The following is a 23,032-nucleotide window of genomic DNA, read 5'->3' as shown; positions in this document are numbered from 1 at the left end:
TATAATACAACACAATTTTTATTTGAATACCGCCAATACCTCTTTGAAGTTCACAAACAAAATATCAGGTGCTTGTAAAATTTCCCTAAATGTCCAACAAGATCCTGAAGGGCATAGAAAAAGTAGACAGAGACAGATTTTTCAAATTAAGGGGCACCACAAGTACAAGGGGGCATTGGGGGAAATTGAAAGGGGACAGGTTTAGAACAAACGCTAGGAAGTACTTTTTCACTCAGAGGGTGGTGGATACATGGAACACGCTTCCAGAGGCTGTTGTGGACAAGAAAACACTAAATGGATTCAAAGAAGGTTTGGATAGATTCCTAGAAGAAAAAGGGATTGGGGGTACAGATAGGTATAGACCATTGCTCAGGCAATGGGCCTGATGGGCCGCCGCGGGAGCGGACCGCTGAGCAGGATGGACCTATGGTCTGCCTCAGCGGAGGCAACTTCTTATGTTCTTATGCTCACAATCTAGCTAAAGCACCTATATAAACAATAATAATAAGGCGAACAAGAAAAATGTGATAATTAAATACATAATCAAAACCCCAGAAAAGATAAATCTAAAAGCAAAATTAAATCAAAATAAAAACAATCAAAACAAGCTACAAATGATGAAAAAGACCCCGTTAGATAAAAACTGCCCGCATTTTGAATCGTTCAGATTCTAGGTTTCAAGAAGATCGTCTTTTCCTCCTCTGAGATATGGTAAAGTCACAGTAAATTTTCATGCCAGATCGAAACAGCACAGCCAGAGTCCCCGTGGACTCACCACCGGAGCAGGCACCCACATCTGCATCACAGATCAGCAGCCAAAAACAGAATCAGGCCTATCCACACCGCCAAAATTGACACCAGCGCGACTCCAGCATCCTTAAAACTCGGCACAACAAACCAGCAAGAGGACTGATGCAGCTTAAACCAGGGCCCCTTCCAAGTTCTCGGACACTGCAGACTTCAAGGTGGGACTGGCAATGATGACGGTCTCTATACCATAGCCAACTGGAAGACAAAATCAGGAAGTCAACTCCAACGTTAATCCTCAGTTAGTAGGAGAGGAGAAAATCTGCCACGACTCCCTCCATTTCTTACCCTCACAGGCAGACAGGCAGCTGAGAAAACGCTAACGGTCTCACTTAGGCAAAGTTCAAATGACTGAGAAAAAAATATTTTCTCAGACCATTAAAGGTAAAAAATTATATCATTAAAGCAAAAAACTTCATAATAAACAAATTGGCAATAAATTAAGTTTAAAAATTAAGTAAAAACATTAACAAAACTTAAAAAAGTAAAACAAATGATGGAGATAATGTAGATGAGGTCCTAAACGAACGCCAGCTTGAAAAAAAATCCCATCTCCTTTCCCTCACTGCCCTGAAATACCACACAAAGGTGCAAGTCCTGTCCCTGGTCCCCTCCTGTACAGTAGTGCTGCCCAATTTGCCGATTTGAATTGATTCATTTTGGTGAATCGATTCAAATTGATTTGTTTTCTTATAAAAATCGGATTTTCCGATTCACTGACCAACCCTCCTCCCCGCATACCTTCAGGCCTTCTAAAGCAGGAGCAGCAGTACTCTGGCAGCGAAAAGCCTGTCCTAAGCACTGCCTCTTGCTGGCCGTCCACTGCTGCTGCTGCTCCTGCTTTAGGAGGCCCAATGTCAGAACTCACGGTGGTGGTGGTGGGAAGTGTGTTGGTTAGGAAGTGCTGCATAGGCACCAGCGCTGTGGGTACCCTCAGCTCTGTAGCTTTAGGGGGTTCCCTAAAGGCCGACATGTTTCCCCCTTCTCCCCACCATTGTCTGGCTTCCCCCTGGTCTCCCGGTCTTACTTTCAAAACTAATTACGGCCTGCAGAGGATCCCCGGTGATGTAGCGATTCTAGCAGGCTGCCGTCATCCTCCGCTGCATGTTTCCTCTGCCATGGTCCATCCCAGACCAAAGCAGGATGTAATGTTAGAGGAGGGATGGGACCCTAGCAGAAGGAACATGCATTGGAGGCTGACGGCAGCTTGCAAGAATTGCTACATCACCAGTGATCCTCTGCAGGAAAGTAAGACCGGGAAGCCAGTGTGAAGTCGGACGATGGTGGAGAGAAGGGGAAAACATGCCAGTCTTCGGGGGGGGGGGCCCTGATGTAGCTATTAGAAGTACATGAAGGGAGGGGGTCCAAAGAGAGCGGCATATGCCGGACTGAGGGTGAGGGGGAAGGGGAAGAAATAATGGGAGAAGAGGGAGAGAGATCATGGACTGGAGGAAGAGAAAAGGGAGAGATGTTGAACCCAAGGGATAGTGTGGAGGGAGGGGAGGATAGAAATATTGGAATGGGGGAGTGGTCATTCGAGAAATGCTGGATTATGGGGTTGGAGACAAAAAAAAAAAGAGAGGTGCCATACCTCCGGGGGAGAGAAGGGAAATGGAAGGGGAGGACAGAGATGGAAGATGGATGGTTAACATGGAGAAAGAAGAAAATGACAAATGGGCAGGAGACCCTGGCAAGAGAGTTATCAGAAGACAAATAGAAACTAGAGCCTGGAACCAATAGGATTCAAATAATGACCAAACAACAAAAGATAGAAAAAAATCATTATATTTTCTGTTTTCTGATTACAATATGTGAGATTAGAAATGTGTATCCTGCCAGAGCCAGTGTTAGACAGCGAATGTGAGCTACGACCTAACAAAGAGAGGAAAAGTCATGTTTATTTTGTTTACACCACAGCACCAGTATGGGTAGGAGAGGGCAAAGGGGGTGAAGAAGCTACAAAATAAACCCACCACGACATCAGAAAAAAACACCCAATTGGGCAGGAAAATTTAATCGAATTGAAAATGTTTTCCCTGTACAGAGAGTGTGTTGACAGCCTCTATTGCTCTTGCTGGGTTCTGTCCGTAGGTGATGCTGTTTCCTCTGTCAGCAGATGTGCAACTTATGCTGTTAACACACTTCGGGGGGTCTTTTTCTAAAGATAACATGTACAAGACCATCTTTATTAGTAAATAGTTTGCATTGCAAGAAATAGGAAATGCAGTGAAACGCCACATTAATGGCATCAGTGTGTATCAACACAGTACCACAAATTAGTAACTGTAGTTGTTAGCCTATAAATGCCAGAAAATCATACAATTTTCTGAGGTTACTTCTGAGTCTCTCCCCTTTGACCTTTATCCTATGCCCCCTCGTTCCAGACTGAGTTTCCTTTTAACTGAAACAGACTCATCTCGTGTGCATTTATGCCACGTAGGTATTTAAACAGCTCTATACTGTACATATTGAGGTCTTTAAGTCTGTCCCCGTACACCTTATGATGAAGACCATGCACCATTTTAGTAGCCTTCCTCTGGTCTGCTCCGTCCTGAAAGTGCGGTCTCCAGGATTGTACACAATATTCTAAATGAGGCCTCACCAGAGCCTCGTGCAAGGGCATCAGTACTTTCTTTTTCCTACTGGCCATTCCTCTCCCTATGCACCCAAGCATCCTTCCAGCTTTTGCCGTCGCCTTCTCAACCTGTTTGGTGACCTTAAGATCATCACGTACTATCACACCCAAATCACAAGTTAATATTAGAGACAAATAAATCCATTGCAATGTGGCTGTCTAGTAAAACTGGGACATTGAACCTGCCTGTCATGTTGGCTGCAGTCCAAATGAAATGTTATGACTCTATTCTTAGTTTGGGTGGTAGGATACGTGATCATCTCTTTGGGATCAGTACAAATGTCTTCAGTGGCGCTGAGGTTTTTACAGCCTTTAATTAATACACAAACTTCATCCCTTAGGCACATCCAGTTTCGTTAAAGTACTCTAGTCATAAAAAAACAATACTATTGTACTGTTTATCTGAAGTTATCACAAGGGAGCCCAAAGAGGCTGTAATTCACCTCAAAAACACTGCCGTGACGTTTATAACGGGTTGATGAAATATGATCAGATCATTTCCAGTTTTTGTATCTTCCACTGGCCATTGCAGTGGCGTAGTGAGGGGGGCCATCCGCCCCAGACGCCATGTTGATGTGGATGCTGACACCCCACCTCTTCCCATTCCTGCCCTCCGCACACACGCCTCCCTTCCCTTCCCCCATACTTCTAGTTGAAGAAGGTGTTTGCGGCGGTCAACGGTTACGTGCTCTTGGCAAGTCCGTCAGCTTGCCTGCTAATGTCGCTTCTGGGGGCCGCACAAAGGAAGTGATGTCAGAGGGAAAGCCACCGGGGTCGCAAGGAGCATGTCATTGGCCGCCATGAGCAACAACTTCGCGGAGATGAGGGCGGGGGAGGGGCACCTCTCACCTTCACTACGCCACTGACTCATTGAGGCTAAAGTCTGTTTTAAAACTGCCTTTCAAATATGCAATTGTACAAGGGTTGAACAAGACACCTACTCGTAAAACGTGAAGAGATCTGGACTAATGTGAGCAGCAGCCCTCCTTATTCATGATTTAACTGCTATCTACATGAGACAACAACCTTCCCCCCCTTTTACTAAACTGCGATAGAGGTTATTAGCGCAGGGAGCCGCGCTGAATGCTCCGCACTACTCCTGATGCTCATAGAGTGCCTATCAACGGCGGGAGCAGCGTGGAGCATTCAGCGCTGCTCCCTGCGCTAATAACTTCTATCACGGTTTAGTAAAATGGGGGGAGGGGTAGTTTTTAGTTGTTACACCAGGCCCCAGATCTGGAATCAGCTTCCATTAGGTCTCAAAAAAGATATGAATTATCTTCATTTCAGAGAGCAATTAAAAGGTTTGGGTTTTTTTAAGCAGATTTATGGACATAGAAATATTATTTTATTGTTTGCTTTCTGTTTTTATATATATTGGATCTGCTACCATGATTGTCACAAAGGTGAACTGACAACGTAATAAATCAGTTTTAAGAATTATTCAAAATTATGGAATTCTAAGAGCTTCCAAGACCACAGAAATCTCTTCTTCAATAAAAACAGAGTGAAGGAAATGTCAATATTTGTGTCTTGGACACCACGATGAGTTGTCACATGATGATGTGCTGAGTAACACTGAGCTGGTGCTCCAGGAAAAGTGACAGTCAGGTGGAAAATGAGCATTACAGACAGCTGAACCAAGAGATTCAATGACCACAACCAGGCCCAACTGTTGACTAATGTCAGGTATGAAGCTGGAACGTCCCAGTCAAAATTTCCACTCCTACATCAGAGGATAGCAAATCAAGTCGAGCTCAAAATGATTTCAATGGGTCACAGAAGGATATCTGAAAGGAACATGAATAAATGGAGGCTGTGCATACAAATCTATCTCATGAATATTTATTGCAAATGTTACCCCCCCCCCTGAAAAACACCTCTGCCTCAAGGTCAGTGGTGTTGGATTTTTCAGGGAGTCCAATTTTATGGGAAAGGGATTAGCACTTGTATAATGCCTTCCTTCAAAGCGGTGCTTCAAGCATTTTTCCTAAGTTGTAGTGGGTGGAGTTGGAAGCCATTTGCCCAGGTAGAAGGGGGTGTGATATAAAAGAGAATGGGAAAGCAGATTCCTGGCCTTTAGTTGATCCTGATTTTCCAGCCAAAGCCTGGTGTACTGAGGGAGATTCCTATTGGTTCCTGGGAGAGGACAGAGAGTAAAGAATAAAAAGAGAGGAACCCGTATTTGTGAGGAAAAGAGAGAAGTCACAGGGAGACTCCAGGGCTTGGTTATTCTTGTTCTTCTACCAACACCCTGTATACTGAGGGAGACCCCTTTGTGGTTCCAAGGGGAAGGATGCGCAGAGACTTAATTGCCATGACCAAGTGAGAAAGAAAGAAATGTGGTTAGACTGATGTGAAATGTTTGATCCTGATGATTGCCAACACTGAAGGAAATGTAAATAGTTGAATTTGACTTCTACAGTCACGTTAAATAAAGAGTTCCAGTTTGATTCAGTTACACCTTGGCCTCTGCTTATTTCTTGCAAACCAATGAGCGGAAATGATTGAGTGTTGCAACTGAGTCCCAGGAATTCTGCTCCTCCAGCCTACTAGAGTTATCCAGCCCCGGCCTACCCCCAAGCTCGAGAGAGACCGTGAGGTTGTTACCTGTATGATCTGTGTGATTTATCTTTTTGTGAGCTCTGGTTGCTGGTTCCCAACCTGATGAGCTGGCCAGAACCCGCAGGGTAGCCACGTGCGGGTGGAGTAAGGTCTACACAAATATCCTAAAATCCTGATTGGCTGAGGGGACCTCAGGACAGATTTGGGAATCAATGTTTTAGGTACACCTAGAACAAGGAGAGCAGGAATATAGCCTTAGCTTTGCTTGTGAAGCTTTCTGCTGTATAGGGAGTCAGTACATCTCTTACTGCTACACGCTTCAATGTACTGTCAATGGGAACACAGGCAGTGTCAACTAACTGCAAAACAGATTCAAGTACAAAGCACATTCATGTAAAGATCTGTAGGTCTGATAATATCCTGGCTCTGACACACTACAGTCTGGTGGTCCTGTGGTAATGCTCTGGGTGTGTCACAATGCAGTCTGGTCTTGCTGTGGTAATGTTCTGGATGGGACACACTGCCGTCTAGCATTCCTGTGGTAACACTATGGAACTGACATGCTGCAGTCTGGCATTCCTGAAGCAATGCCTTGGTGAAAGGTAAATAGTGGGGTTCCCCAGAGGTCTGGGCTGCTTTTTAACATATTTATCAGTGATCTAGAGATGGGAATGACTAGCAAGATCATTCAAATTGCCAATTTCACAAAGTTGTTCAATCACAAGAGAGCCATGGGAGACTAGGCATGAAAATGACAGATGACATTTACTATGAGCAAGTACACAGTGATGCATGTGGGAAAGAGGAACCCGAACTAAAGCTACGTGATGAACAGTTTCATGTTAGGAGTCACTGTCCGGGAAAAGGAACTAGGTGTCATTGACAATATAATGAAACTCTAAGCTCAGTGTGCGGAGGCTGCTAAGAAAGCAAATAAAACGTTAGGAATTATCAGGAAAGAAATGGAAAACAAAGATGAAAAGGATATAATGCCTTTGTAGCACTCCATAGTACAGCTACACCTTGAATGCCGTGAAGTCCACAATCGAAAGAAACGTCTAAGTTCGATTTGGACGTAGAGCGCTAGTCACCCAAGTTGGCAGCTGCTAAATGTCCATTCGCGACAAGTACATCTATCTTTATACCACATTCTCAACCAAAAATTCATCCAAGTCCCAAATGCCCAGAACATGACTTTTTGGACATGGGAGGGGCCAGCATTGTGATGGACTGGTCATCCAGACATGGCAAAAGAGCAGTGGGATACCTTACAGGGCACTGCTGTGAACTTCACAAAAAGGGTACCACATCAACATCTCACCAGAACTCCCTTATAGGTCATGGTGAGCCCCCCGCCCAAAAAAAAAAAAACCCACTATACCCACCTGTCTACAAATTCAATAACTCTTATGGATGCAGGTGCCACCTATATGGCAGTACAGTAGGGTTTGGGGGGGCTCACAGTTTCCACCATTAATGTAGTGGTTAGAGTGCCTTAGGGACCTGGGTCCTCCTCTCTATGGTTCACTAGCCCACCCCCACAGACTGCTTCTATGCAGCTCTACTAGGCTTTCCTATAGCAGGTGCTGATGTTCTGGAGGAAGGTATGTACATTTTTATTCTGAACTTTGTGGAGGTGCAACGGGGTCTGTGAACATGAGGGGAGTGTGTGGGGGTCTTTACTTTGTCCCTGCAGTGGTTATCTGTTCACTTTAGATACCTATAGCTGCTTTTACATTGTCTAACTCAAAACATATAAGTTTTGCCTAGGAAGTCTAGTCAAACATTTGATTATCCCTGCAGGACGACTAATTCTAGGTCGGCCAACATCCCGCCCTAACCACTCCTTCAGAAATGTCTCTTTCAGCTCTGGATGCACAGCGTGATTCAGAGGCCTAAAAAGTCCATGGATACACCCAAAAAGTCATTTTGATTATTGGTATTTGGACGACCTGTCTTTTAGGATGACCAAGTGCCAACCTGGGCGGGTTTATAGATGTATTTAAGTTTTGATTTTGAGCCCCTGTGTGTACCGTAATTCTGGTCACCATATCTCAAAAAACACACGGAGGGGCATTTTCAATATGACAGCTAAATCTGAATTTAGATGTTTTGAAAACACGCACAAAAACCCAGTACCAAGCATTCCCATTTTCAAAACTGCAAAATGTCTATCTTGTCTTTCTGAAAATGGATGCGTTTGTGCTCAGTGGCCTGGATTCTATGAATGGCGTCCTAATTGTAGGCAGCAGAAGGCATCCTACTGCTGTGTAACCAGCCAATCAGGATGCACGTACAGAGGAAGCTTAGTTGTCATGTAGCCTGGTGCCATGTCATGCAAACACTAGCATCAGGCCCTCGAAGACAGCGCCTGGGAGACAGCGTCATGGGCACGGAGGTTTTATAGAAGTCTGATTACTGCATTTTCTACACACTGGAGACGTATATTCCTCACCATGAGACCGTTTAAATAGTGCATTGCAGTAGTTCATGTGGGAGAAAGCTAAGTTCTTTATTTTTCGGAGTCGACACAGGTAGTAAAATGAGGAAGATACCACCTGAGAGATATGGTTAGAGTCTTCCTATGCTGCGTGCTTGGTCCTTTGCAATTATGGCAGCTGAGTCCCAGTGTAGCAAGGGATGGGTGCGGTTGCAGTTCTGTTTTGGAGGCGTTTAGTTGTAATTTGTTGACGGACATCCAGTTTTTTGCCTTCCAAGAGACATTTTAGGAGTTTTGCGGATTTCTCTTAGCAGTAGGTATAGTCGGATGTCATCTGGGCAGACATGCAGAAAAGGGGGTTACGATTCTGCAAGGTTGAGGTGTGCACAGGGACATAATTAAGTCCCCATTCTCTCCCATTATATTCCTGTTCCCTCTCATCCCTGCAGTAATAAGGATTTCTTTTGTCCCCATCCTCTGGACTCCTGAATCATTCATCATCCTTCTCTTTGGTCATCCCCACTCTTTTTTTCTCATCTTCTGTTCTACAGGGAATCCTCCTCTTTTTTTCTCATTAACACTCTGGATATGATATACTGCACTCTGGTGTTTTGACAGCATAACTGGCCTTTTTTTTCCTTACTCCTTACTTTCCTGCTCTCATGATCTGATGAAGGATATAAAAAGACTTGAAGTGGTCCAGAGGAAGGTGACAAAAATGATAAGGGGTTGGAGACAAAAGTATGAAAAGAGAATGGAATATGTTTACTCTGGAGGAAAGGAGGAACAGGAGAGATATGATACAGACCTTGAAATACTTGAAAAGTATTAATATAGAACCAAATCTTTTCCAGAGGATGGAAAATGGTAAAATTAAAGGTTGCAGGAAGACTTAGGAGTAACGGAGAGAAAGGTAGATGCCTGGAATGCCCTCCCGAGGGAAATGGTGGAGAAGAAAACGGTGATGGAATTCAAAAAAGCGTGGGATAAACAAAGGATCTCTAAATAGAAAATGAGTGGTATAAATTAAAGAATTAAGATCATTACTGGACAGACTTGTATGGTCTGTGTCCCGTATATGGTGATTTGGTGTACAGGAGCCAGGAAGGGAAATGTTACAGCCCCCTCGGAAAATGTGCCATTTTCACACCACCTCCTCTGTCCTGAGTGGCAGTGTTACATCATAGCTACTCCCTTAGAGGCACAGAGGCTTGCATACAGAAAATGGTTCTTTATATAGTTCCAATGCCTTTGAGAGGGTGTCTGGCTGGACATCACTGTTGAAAATGCCACCAGGATGGAGGAGAAATACAGATTTGAGCTGCCCACATTGATTAGCGAGCCATAAGGACCTTTTTACAACCTGTCTTCCTTGCCCTTCCTCGTATCTAGCAAAAACTCCCTTCTTAGGAGTGGAAGGTGAAATGATTGTTCGCTCCTGTTTCAGAATATGATTCTCATTCCTGCCAGGCTCTCTGTTTGATGGCTACAGTGTGTGCCTTGCTCTTGGGCTGATTTACTAGTATGATGAAGCCATCTGGTGGCTCATACTGGGAACACACTGAAATGCTTCACAACTGTCCTCCCCAAAGAGCTCAGAACGGATTGCAGGCCAACATACATAATATATAAGGTGACCATATGTCCCATTTTGAACGGGACTGTCCCATTTTCAGACCCCCTGTCCCGTTGTCCCCACACACAGCTTTGGGATGCCGAAATGTCCTGTTTTCAGGGACAGCGTACCGAAGCTGTGCATGGGGACAACGGGACAGGCAATCGCTTTCTGTCGTCCCTGCTGTGCAAAAAAAAAAAAAAAGCCTCCCTCCTTCCTTCCTGCCGGTCCGCCGTCACTGCTGTCTTACCTCCCTGCTGCTGCTAATCGCCGACAAGAAGTCGTCTTTCTGACGTCAATGAGGATGTTCCGGGCCAGCCAGGCAGCGATTGGCTGGCCCAGAACGTCCTGTCCAACATCAGAATTGAGCAGCTGGGCACATAAATCTGGTAGGACTAGCTTGGAGTCTGCAGACAATTTAGAAGTAAACACCACTTTAAACCTAACCAAATCCTCCAGAGCAACAATTCTCAACTGGTCTGTTATGAGCAAGGTTACATAGACACAACATAAAATCATGACAGCAGATAAAGGCCAAAAGGCCCATCCAGTCTGCCCATCTGCAGCATCCCCTATCTCCTCCTCTCCCTATTGGCTAAGGCTCTTAACATTTGCATCTCCTCTTCCTATAGGCTAAGGCTCTTTACACCTGCATTGTGAGGTCATAGAGCTTTGTGGCAGATAAAGGCCAATTGACCCACCCAGTCTGCCCATCTTCAGCAGCCACTATCTTTTCCTCTCCCTAAGAGATCCCATGATTTCTTCAATTTAGTCACAGACTTTATCTCCAACACCTCTACCGGGAGAATATTCTACACTTCTACCACCCTTTCTGTAAAAAAGTATTTCCTTAGATTACTCCTGAACTTATGACCTCTTAACTTCATCCCATGCCCTCTCACCATGGAGTTTCCTTTCAACTGAAAGAGACTAGCCTCATGCCTATTTATACCACATAAGTATTTAAATGTCTCTATCATATCTCCCCTGAGCCGTCTTATTTCCAGGCTGAAGAACCCTAGTCTATCCTCATAGGGAAGTCATCCCATCCTATTTATCATTTTCGTTGTCCTTCTCTGTATCTTTTCTAATTCTGCTATATCTTTTTTTGAGATACGGTGACCAGAATTGCACACAGTATTTGAGGTGTAGCCGTACCATCGAGTGATACAAGGGCATTATAACATTTGCCTCTTTGATTTCCATTCCTTTCCTGATAATTGCTAACATTCTATTTGCTCTCCTAGCCACCCTCTGCACATTGAGTTGAGGGTTTCATCGTATCCTCAATGATTATACCAAGATCTTTTTCCTGAGCGGTGACTCCTAACGTAAAACCCTGCATCCCTCTTTCCCCACATGCATCACTTTGCACTTGCTCACATTAAACATCATCTACCACTACTCAGTCTCCTAGTCTCGCAAGGTCCTCTTGCAATTTTTCACAATCATCTTGACATTTAACAACTTTGTGTCATCAGCAAATGGAATGATCTCAATAGTTATCCCCATCTCTTAATCACTGATAAATATCAATCACACAAAAAGCTTATAAAAGGTGACGGTGAGTGCTTAGTAAGAGGAATGGCCAGCAGCAAAAAGGAAGGTGAGACCTCATCTAGAGTATTGTATATAATTCTGGAGATCACATCTTCAAAAAGATATACTGTAAACTGGACACAGTCAGTCCAGAGGGCAGCTATTAAAATGGTAAGTGGTCATCATAGAGTTTACAGTGACAGACTTAAAGATCTCAATATGTATTACTTTGGAAAAAAAGCACAGAGGGGCAATATAAAAGAGACCTAAATGCATAGGAGGTGGATCGCTTTTAATTAAAAAGAAACTGGAATGTTCAGACTCAGGAGTAATCTAAAAATTACTTCTTAACGGAAAGGTGGGTGGATGTGTGGAGCACCCTCCTAGTGGAGGTGGTGGAGATTTATACTGTATCTGAATACAAGAAAACATGGATCTCGTATTGCATCTCTAAGGGATAGAAGACAGTATGGATGGGCAGACTGGATAGGTCATATACTGTAGGCCCATATTCTATAAATAGCGCCTTAACCTAGGCACCTACAGAGGCATTTTATGACAGCTAACACCATTGTAGGTATGGCTAATGCCGGAAGTGGCGTTAGGTGCCGTAAAGCACCTCCGTAGGCATGATTCATGTCAAAAGGTAGGCCTTGAAAACCCTGGCCTACATTTCCGGCTCCTACCTTTCCCAAAGGTGCGATTCTCTAAACGGCGCCATGGCATGATTGATACACAATCTGTGGCCAAAAAGAATGACGCTGTTTATTTAATTTTTTGAAATATCTTGATTATTTTTTCAGTCTAAAAACAGTGCTTAAAGGAATACATACCAGTAATTTAAAAAACAGCACTTACATCAATCAATAAATATATGAGAAAACATTTTCACCCCCACCCACTCTAATTCCAATGTATTCAATAAATCATACAATAGCACATACATGTAATCAGTAAACAAATCCAAACATAATATCCCTCTCCCTCCCACCCACCCCCCTTCCCTGGATGTGGGAATCAAATCAGAAATAAGGGACTTGATCAATGGACCTCACGTCAGTTTAAACAACCCATTTGTTCAGAATTCATTTTCTCGTATTTATAACACAAGCATAATGAATTCCACCAAAAAATGAAATTTAATCTATCAAAATTCTTCCAATTTTTAATGACCATTTGCATGGCTTCCCCAGTCATTATACCAAGTAATCTGCTTTTATGTCTATCTATTGGAGGTGTAGGAGATAACAATGTCCCACAGATTACCGCTTCATATGACAGCGGAACCGCAGTCTCCAGAATCAAATTAATATGTCCCCTTATAGCTCTCCAAAAGTTGAGTTTCAAAGGACAATAGAACAACAGATGATCCAGTGTCCCTATGTCTAGATGACAGTGCCAATCAATACCACACTCTTATCTTCGGTTATTCATAGTATTGTTTCATTGTTTCACAGAAATTTCATTTTAAATTCAGCAGTCTGGGGTGGGAGGGTGGTGAACTTACTAAGCTGCTAAATTACAGGGAATAGACATGGATCTTTGATTTGAACAGTCTCTCCAGCGGGACTGAATGCAGAGCTAGAGTGGATGACGTTAGTATGAATGGGGGGATTGTTTGCTGTGAGCTCAGTGATTGGATGGTTTGACTAGCGAATTAGGAATACGAAGGAAGATAGAAACGCCGCGGCCATCTTGAGACAGACAAGGAGATTATGGTGTTAGTTTTGAAATGGTGAGTGTATGATTCTTATGAAAATCAAAAGTCGGGTGGATATACAGAAATGGAATATATGATATGCTGATTTGTGTGTTTTAATGTTATAGGGGAATGCTCCTTGAGACAGCTCAAAATGCGAAACGCTGAATTCACATCGGAGCCCCATTCAGTATATCGATATAAGAATCAGATAAGTTTATCTTAAACTATACTATTTATTTAAAATATTGAAAAATTTTAAAATTAAAAATACATAGAGGCTGATGAGGAGGGTGGCTGCTGGTATACTCAAGTTTTACATGAATTATGGGACTTGAGTGCAGCCGCTGAGGCCAAAAATGAAATGAAATCAAATTAGAGGGAATGAAAAAGTGATATGACTGCTGAATTTAAAATGAAATTTCTGTGAAACAATGAAACAATACTATGAATAACCGAAGATAATAGAGTGTGGTATTGAATGAAACTGAGTTTATACTGTCCTCACTCAATGAAGTAAATATCTTTCAAGCCAATTTAGATAGGGATTTAGATGACAATGCCAGCATCTATTAGATTTTGAACTAACTTTTGTAATCTAACAGGGGTCCAAAAACTTCTGTGCAACAAAAAAAACAAACCATATTTGTCTCATAGATGCTGACGCTGTACATCTCATCCTCCATAAGAACATAAGCAATGCCTCTGCTGGGTCAGACCTGAGGTCCATCGTGCTCAGCAGTCCACCCACTCGGCGGCCCAACAGGTCCAGGACCTGTGCAGTAATCCTCTATCTATACCCCTCTATCCTCTTTTCCAGCAGGAAATTGTCCAATCCTTTCTTGAACCCCAGTACCGTACTCTGCCCTATTACGTACTCTGGAAGCGCATTCCAGGTGTCCACCACACTTTGGGTAAAGAAGAACTTCCTAGTATTCATTTTGAATCTGTCCCCTTTCAACTTTTCCGAATGCCCTCTTGTTCTTTTATTATTCAAAAGTTTGAAGAATCTGTCTCTCTCTACTCTCTCTATGCCCTTCATGATCTTGTAAGTCTCTATCATAAGAACATAAGAAGTTGCCTCCGCTGAGGCAGACCAGAGGTCCATCTCGCCCAGAGGTCCGCTCCCGCGGCGGCCCATCAGGCCTATTGCCTGAGCAATGGTCCCTGACTATTTCTATAACTACCTCTTGCTCCTATCCCTATAACTCCTATCCCTCTACTCCTATCTGTACCCCTCAATCCCTTTGTCCTCTAGGAACCTATCCAAACCTTCTTTGAAGCCCTGTAACGTGCTCCTGCCTATCACAGCCTCCGGAAGCGTGTTCCATGTATCCACCACCCTCTGGGTAAAAAAGAACTTCCTAGCATTTGTTCTAAACCTGTCCCCTTTCAGTTTCTCCAAGTGCCCCCTTGTACTTGTGGTTCCCCATAATTTGAAAAATCTGTCCCTGTCACTTTTTCTATGCCCTTCAGGATCTTGAAGGTTTCTATCATGTCTCCTCTAAGTCTCCGCTTCTCCAGGGAGAACAGCCCCAACTTTTTCAGTCTGTCAGTATATGAGAGGTTTTCCATACCCTTTACTAGCTTAGTTGCTCTTCTCTGTACTCCCTCAAGTACTGCCATGTCCTTCTTGAGGTGCGGTGACCAGTACTGGACACAGTACTCCAGATGCGAGCACACCATTGCTCGATACAGTAGCAGGATGACTTCCTTTGTCCTGGTTGTGATACCCTTCTTAATGAAACCCAACATTTTGTTTGCTTTCCTTGAGGCTGCGGCGCACTGCGCCGACGCCGTCAATGTTGTGTCCACCATCACTCCCAGGTCTCTTTCCCCTCTAAGTCTCCTCTTCTCCAGGGAAAAGAGACCCAGTTTCTCCAATCTCTCAGCGTATGAAAGGTTTTCCATCCCCTTTATTAGACGCGTCGCTCTCCTCTGAACCCTCTCGAGTAACGCCACGTCCTTCTTAAGGTACGGCGACCAATATTGGACGCAGTTCTCCAGATGCAGTCGCACCATCGCCCGATACAACGGCAGGATAACTTCTTTCGTTCTGGTTATAATACCCTTCTTGATTATGCCTAGCATTCTGTTTGCGTTCTTAGCGGCCGCTGCGCACTGTGCCGTCAGCTCCATGTCAAAATCCGTGGTCATTGAGTAGCAGAAATGTGTTGCTTTATCTCAATGCTCCAAATGTCTCTTAGACTAGTTTTAAGTTTTTTATTCAGATACTAATTTATACTATTTTCCATGTTTATTACCTTTGTGCATAATACTTCTTGATGTATAAATGCAATACGTATGATGAATCTTGTATCCGTCACAAGTTTCACGTGGTTTTTTCGCAGTAAGCCACAAAACCGTTGGTTTTTCCGGCTATTGAAGGAGCTCCATCTGTAGCTACAGAAGTTAGTTTAGACAGAGGTAAATTGTATTTTTGGAGAAGTTCATGAATACAATTAAATATATATCTTGTCCTGTTGAAGTGCCATGCTTCGGTACTAGTTCCAATAATTCCTCAAAACTGTTGAAATTCAGGTTGCAAGCACGAAGAAACACAGTTAATTGAGCTACGCCCCCAACATCCATACCCTCATCACAGGCAATGGAAAAAGCTTCAAAACTAGATGGTTTTGATTTGATCTGATCACTTAAATTGCCAGCCAAATCGGTAATTCTTTCTGCAATCTCTATGGGCTTTCTGCAATCTCTACCGTGGCATTGTACAACAAGCCCAAAGAGATTGTTTGGAAAACCTTCACACTTCTAGGACCAACAATTTCTGCAGTTTTAGACATTCCTTGATGAAATCAACCTCGGTAAAAGATTTTGAATGTTTAGCTATCAACTCCAACAAAGCATAGCTTCTGTGCACCGCTGCTTCACTTTCTTGTGTTACTTTAGTAAACACGAACTGTTGTTTTTTTCAGTCCCAACTTGAGCTCTTTCAACTTTTCTTGTCTCATTAATCCTTCGTAATTGTCATATTTTGATTTATGCTGTTTAATGCTATATAACTTTGGCACACTAGTAGCATTATTACATATCAAGCAAATTATTTTATCTTTTACTTCACAGCAAAATACTCCAATTCCCACTTTTCTTGGAAATTTATGTTCATCAGACAATTTTTTGTTTAGTTTTACGACCATTTGGTTTCGATAAAGACTTACTGAATACAAAAAGCTGAAATAAATGAGTAATCGTTAACATTTAAAAAAAACCATTTCAATAAAAATCAATATCTTTTCTTAAATATTAACTTACCAGACACAGAATAATTGCACATAAGTGTAACGTAAATAAACTTATACTCGTATTTTTATTGTATTCTGAAGGCGAAATATTTCCTGTTAGGCGCACCAAGCAAGTCAATACAAGACTAATGGCGTGGTAGGTATTATTATCATCTGATTCACTGCTAGAATTAGGGGGGGGGGGGGGACATGGTGCATTATGACTAGAGGTGTGAACTTGTCTCAGGTACCAAAGAACATAAGAACATAAGAAATGCCTGCACCGGATCAGACCTTGGGTCCATCTAGTCCAGCGATCCGCACACGCGGAGGCCCAGCCAGACCTACCCTGGTGAATACCTTAGTTACTCGTATCCCTCAATGTGTCTTTCAAGAAGATAGAAACATAGAAGATGACGGCAGAAAAGGGCTACAGCCCATCAAGTCTGCCCACTCTGCTTACCCACCCCCTGTCTATGCCCTAATGACCCAATTTCCTTATCTTGACCCTCGTAGGGATCCCACATGGGTATCCCATTTATTCTTAAAGTCTGGCACGCTGTCTGCCTCGATCACCTGCACTGGAAGCTTGTTCCAATGATCAACCACTCTCTCTGTGAAGAAATACTTTCTGGTGTCGCCATGAAATTTTCCGCCCCTGAGTTTGAGCGGGTGCCCTCTTGTGGCCGAGGGTCCCTTAAGAAAGAAAATATCATCTTCCACTTCGACACGTCCCGTGAGGTACTTAAATGTTTCGATCATGTCTCCCCTCTTCCTACGTTCCTCAAGAGTGTAGAGCTGCTATTTGTTCAGTCTCTCTTCGTACGAGAGACCCTTGAGCCCCGAGATCATCCTGGTGGCCGTCCGTTGAACCGATTCAATTCTGCGCACATCTTTACTGTAATGTGGCCTCCAGAATTGCACACAGTACTCCAGATGAGGTCTCACCATGGCCCTGTACAACGGCATTATGACTTCAGGCTTTCAGCTGACGAAACTTCTATTGATACAACCCAATATCTGCCTTGCCTTAGATGAAGCCTTCTCCACTTGATTGGCAGTTTTCATGTCTGCACTGATGATTACTCCTAAATCTCGTTCTGCTGAAGTCCTAGTTAAAGTTTCTCCGTTCAAGAAGTACGTCCTGCATGGATTTCCGCTTCCGAGGTGCATGACCTTACATTTCTTAGCATTGAAGCCTAGCTGCCAGGTTGAGGACCAACTTTCCAATGTAAGCAGGTCCTGCGCCATATAATTCTGTAAACTGCATTCACTTACTATATTACATAGTTTGGCGTCATCGGCGAATAGTGTTATTTTACCTTGAAGCCCTTGAGTCAGATCCCCTATGAATATGTTGAAAAGGAGTGGACCCAGGACCGAGCCCTGCGGCACTCCACTGGTCACCTCCGATGTTTTAGAGAGGGTACCATTAACCACCACCCTCTGAAGTCTGCCACTCAGCCAATCATTGACCCATGCAGTTAGTGTCTCTCCTAACCCCATCGATTCCATCTTGCTTAGCAGCCTGCGGTGTGGGACACTGTCAAAAGCTTTCCTGAAGTCCAGGTACACGACGTCCAAAGACTCTCCCAAGTCCAACTTTCTTGTTACCCAGTCAAAGAAGCTGATGAGATTGGATTGGCAAGACCTACCCTTGGTGAATCCATGCTGACTGGGATCCCGAAGATTCCCTTCATTCAAGATCGTGTCCAATTTGCTTTTAATTAGTGTTTCCATGAGTTTGCACACTATTGATGTGAGACTCACCGGTCTATAATTCGCAGCCTCTGCCCTGCAACCCTTTTTATGCAGAGGAACGACATTAGCTAATTTCCAGTCCAGGGGAACTTTCCCCTTACTTAGGGAGAGATTGAATAGCTCAGCCAACGGTTTCGCCAGGACATCGCTCAATTCTCTGAGCATTCTTGGGTGCAAATTGTCTGGTCCCATGGCTTTGTTCACCTTGAGTCTTGCCAGTTCACTGTAAACTTCACCTGGTGTGAACTCAAAATTCTGAAACGGGTCTTCTGTGCTTTGTGTTGCCTTCAACTGGGGACCGTGTCCCGGTGCCTCACAGCTGAAGACTGAGCAGAAGTATTCATTCAGTAGTTCGGCTTTATCGGAATCTGCTTCCACGTAACTTCCGTCCGGTCTTCTAAGGCGTACTATCCCGCCTGTGTTCCTTTTTCTGTCACTAATATACCTGAAGAAGGATTTGTCCCCCTTTTTAATGTTTTTTGCCAGAATTTCTTCCATTCGAAGTTTTGCCTCCCTAACTGCCATTTTGACCGCTGTAGACCTGGTCCTATATTCTACTTTTGCCTCTCTTTTCTCCATGTGCTTGTAGGAGAGAAACGCTTTTTTCTTCTCCTTAATGAGGTGCGAGATCTCCGCGGTGAACCATTGGGGTTTATTGTTTCTTTGTCGTTTATTTACTGATTTTATGAAGCGGCTAGTTGCTTCATGTATGGTTGATTTCAGTGTTAACCACTTAGCTTCTACATCATCGGTCTCCGCTTGGTCCTGCAGCGTCTGATGGACGAAATCTCCCATGCGTGCGAAGTCTGTGCCCCGGAAATTGAGTACCTTTGTTTTCGTGTTTGATCTAGGGAAGCCTTTCCTAAGGTTGAACCATACTATATTGTGATCGCTGGAGGCTAGCATATCTCCTACTGAGACCTCTGAAACGCTTTCCCCGTTGGTGAGTACCAGGTCGAGGATCGCCTGGGCCCTAGTGGGCTCCGTTACCATTTGTTTGAGACGTGCTCCCTTTATGGAGGTTAAGAGCCTCCTGCTACCGCTGGTTGTCGCTGAAAATGAGTTCCAGTCTGCATCAGGCATATTGAAGTCCCCTAGCAGTACAGCTTCTCCTCGTAGAGTGATATTCTCTATGTCTTCAATTAATTCTGCGTCCATGTCTTCCAGTTGTCTTGGGGGTCTGTAAACCACACCTAGATACAGGCATTTTTCTCTGCCTCTTGCCAGGTTTACCCAGAGGGACTCCCCGGTGTACTTGACATCTGTGATCCTGGTGGTTTTGATGTCCTCTTTAATGTATAGAGCTACCCCCCCTCCTAACCTGCCCTCTCTGTCCTGACGAAGTAGATTGTAGCCCGGTATAGCCATATCCCACCCATGTGAGTCCGTGAACCAAGTTTCAGATATTGCCATCACATCTAGGTCGGCATTCCTTATTTCAGCCTCCAATTCTAGAATTTTGTTACCTAAACTGTGTGCATTGACATACATGGCCCTCCATATCTTGTGTTTGCTAAGTCCCTGTGAGGCGTATCCTACCCAAGTCGGTGTGACTCCCAAAGAACTGTTTGCAATGTGGGTACTTACCTTGGACATGGAAGCGGAGTTTCGACTCACCTCATCAGGATAATTCCTTTCTGCACTAATATGTGAATGGGTACCCTCCCCCGACTTACCTAGTTTAAAGCCCTGTGAAGCAGGCGGGCTAGTCGGTGTCCGAAGACGTTCTTACCCCTACTGGTCAGATGGAGTCCGTCTGGTCCCTGAAGTCCTTGTAGCACTTCCCCATGGTTTAGGAATCCGAAGTTCATATCCCGGCACCATCCCTGTAGCCACTCGTTCGTCCTCAGGATACGTTCATCTCTGGCTCTTCCCTTGCCTCTAACTGGGAGGATCGATGAGAAAACCACCTGCGCTCCTGTCTGCTTCAGCCTCTCACCCAGTGCTCCAAAGTCTCTGGTGATGGTCTCCGGTGTGTTCCTGGCAGTGTCGTTGGTTCCTATGTGGACAAGAAGCATAGGAAAGTGGTCTCGGGGCGTGAGTAGTCTATCCAGACTGGCGGTGACATCTCGTATCCTGGCTCCAGGCAGACAGCAGACCTCCCTAGATTGCATATCCGGTCTGCAAATTGGTCCCTCGGTGCCCCTCAGCATGGAATCCCCGATGACTATTACTCTGCGCTTCTTTGGGGGGAGCCGGTCAGTTGTCCCTGGAGATGGAGCTGGGTGTTGGGCCTGCTCCTGTTCCTGTTCCTCATCGGCAGTTCCTTCCTGAAGAATCTGGAATCTGTTCCGCAGGACGAGTTGAGGGGTTGATGTATAGCTGCCCTGTTTGTAAGAAGAAGGAGAAGATGAAGAGATTGAAAAAGGGGGGGGGGGGTCTCCTATGTTTGCCCGTGGAGGAGGTCACCAGCTGCCAGGAGTCAGTGCCGCTAGCCATTTCCTGTATCCCAATTGTTGGTTTCAAAGCTGATGATTTGGGTGTCTCGAGGATGGACTTGTAATGGGCCTGCTCGGTGATTTGGGACAGCTCCTGGACGACTCCGTCGATGTAGGCCTCGTCCTCTCGGATGCTTCTCAGGCGTATCACCTCCTCCCTGAGGCTCCTTAGTTCCTGCATGAGATCTCCATCCAGCTGCGCAGCCTCCTCTGTCTGTGTAGAGACTGTAGTGTAGCACTGGGGGATGGTCTCGGTCTGCACTGAGACCTCTGTCCACCGTCCTGGGTCTTCCTCCTTCTGCACGCAGTCCGTGGTCGCTTCCTGGATCCCCATAGCGACTGGAATACTGGTCTTGATTGTAGACTTCGCGCTTCTTGTCCTCCCTGCCATTGCTGAGTTGTAATTGAGGTCTGCCTGTCAGTAAGGAAGAGAATTAGGAAAATTAGAAAAATCTGTCTGTTAGCAGGTGTGAGATTTTGAAAGTTAGGGTGTCTGAGAGTTGGAAGATTGGGGTATCTAGTGCTTGAAAGATAAGGGTGTCTGAGAGACTGAGAGTTTGAGATGTCTGAGAGGGTTGCTGTCTGTGAGTTAGTATGATGTGCATCCAACTTGCCCTTAAATCCTTGAATGGTGGTTTCCTCCACAACCTCTCCCGGGAGAGCGTTCCAGGCATCCACATCATATTACTTAATAAGAATAAGCAACTGGTTATACTCATAAGTTGTATCATTGTTTTTGACTGGCTTAAGATAGTCGACTGCTCGGTGCCGATGGATTACGGAAGAAATTTAGTGACTCTAGTTATGACTTATTGGATTACATTGGCTGGGCCGTGAGTTTGAGAGGCTTCTAGTACACTATTAAATAATGCAATGGCCATGTGGCCACTAGAGGGCACCATTCTAACAGCAAATGACTTTTCCAGTAGTAGGGAAGTACACAGAGAAATAATTTTTGCCCTTTTTTCTGCATTTTTAGATTTTTTTTTTCCAGTTCATTTCACATATTTATATTTAATTTTTTTTTTTTGTAATGAACATTAGAACTTCAATACAAACAAATCCACTTTAAATGCATTGAGTTGAAGGATAACATGAGTCAAATTGATTTTGCATGCACCAAGGGTCCCTTTTTCAGAGTCGCAGTAGTGAAGCTGCTGTGGTAAACGCACCAAAGCCCAAAGCTACCGCAGCTTTGTAAAAGAGGCCCTAAATTTTTATGGAATGATAATTAATTTACAATCTTAATAAGGAGAGTTCTGGGCTGCTTCAATGGGTTTATCTTTCAAACATAGTATCCAGGTTGAAAGCAGTCTAAAACTAAGAAAAATTGTTTAAACCTTGAAAAATGATACATTTACACACATTTTAGTAGTAAGTTGGTTTGAATTCTCAGCCTTACAGCATGCACTAACATTCTATTCTCACTCGATTTATCAGCGGCTTTTGACACTATCGACCATGCTCTTTTATTAGAACGTCTTGAATCAATTGGTATCCGTGACGAAGTTCTGAAATGGTTTGAATCTTTTCTCTCTAATCGCTCCTCAACAGTCTATTTCAACAATGAACACTCTAAACCTTTCTCAACCTCATATGGAATTCCACAGGGCTCTATTCTTTCCCCTCTTCTCTTCAATATTTTTTTGTCCCCACTTCTAAACATCTGTCAATCTATCGGTTTTACATCTTTCGCTTATGCCGATGATATTCAACTATTGCACCCCATTGATCCAGGAAATCCAGACGAAATATCAATAATCAGCAAGAAATTAGACTCAATAAAAAAATGGCTGAACACCAACAAATTAGCCTTAAATATCAAAAAAACAAAATCTATGCTATTCCCTTGAGGACATTTCATTGGACACTGCCTTTGTCCTAGACAACATTCCCTTAGATTCCGTTTCCTCATTAAAAATTTTAGGTATCATCGTGGACGACAAGCTTTCATTTCACGATAATATAGGGAACACAGTTAAATCATGTTTCTATAAATTACGTATGATACGTTCTATATCCAAGTTTCTTAAACCTAAGTCAATAAATATATTGATCCACTCGTTGATTATTTCCAAAATCGATTACTGCAATTCCCTTTTTTTCAATATACCGCAAAAAGAAAAAAGGAGGCTACAAATCATCCAAAACACTGCAATCAAACTAATTTATAACGCAAAAAAATTTGACCATGTCACCCCTCTGTTGATAGACTCCCATTGGCTTCCTATTGCTCATCGAATTTCGTATAAAATACTATTGCTAGTTTTTAAATCTATGATTTATAATGAACC

Source organism: Geotrypetes seraphini, chromosome 3 (genome assembly GCF_902459505.1).
Source record: "Geotrypetes seraphini chromosome 3, aGeoSer1.1, whole genome shotgun sequence".
In the NCBI taxonomy this organism is placed as follows: Eukaryota; Metazoa; Chordata; class Amphibia; order Gymnophiona; family Dermophiidae; genus Geotrypetes; species Geotrypetes seraphini.
The sequence above is the reverse complement of the archived record's forward strand: the minus strand, read 5'-3'. Positions refer to the sequence as shown.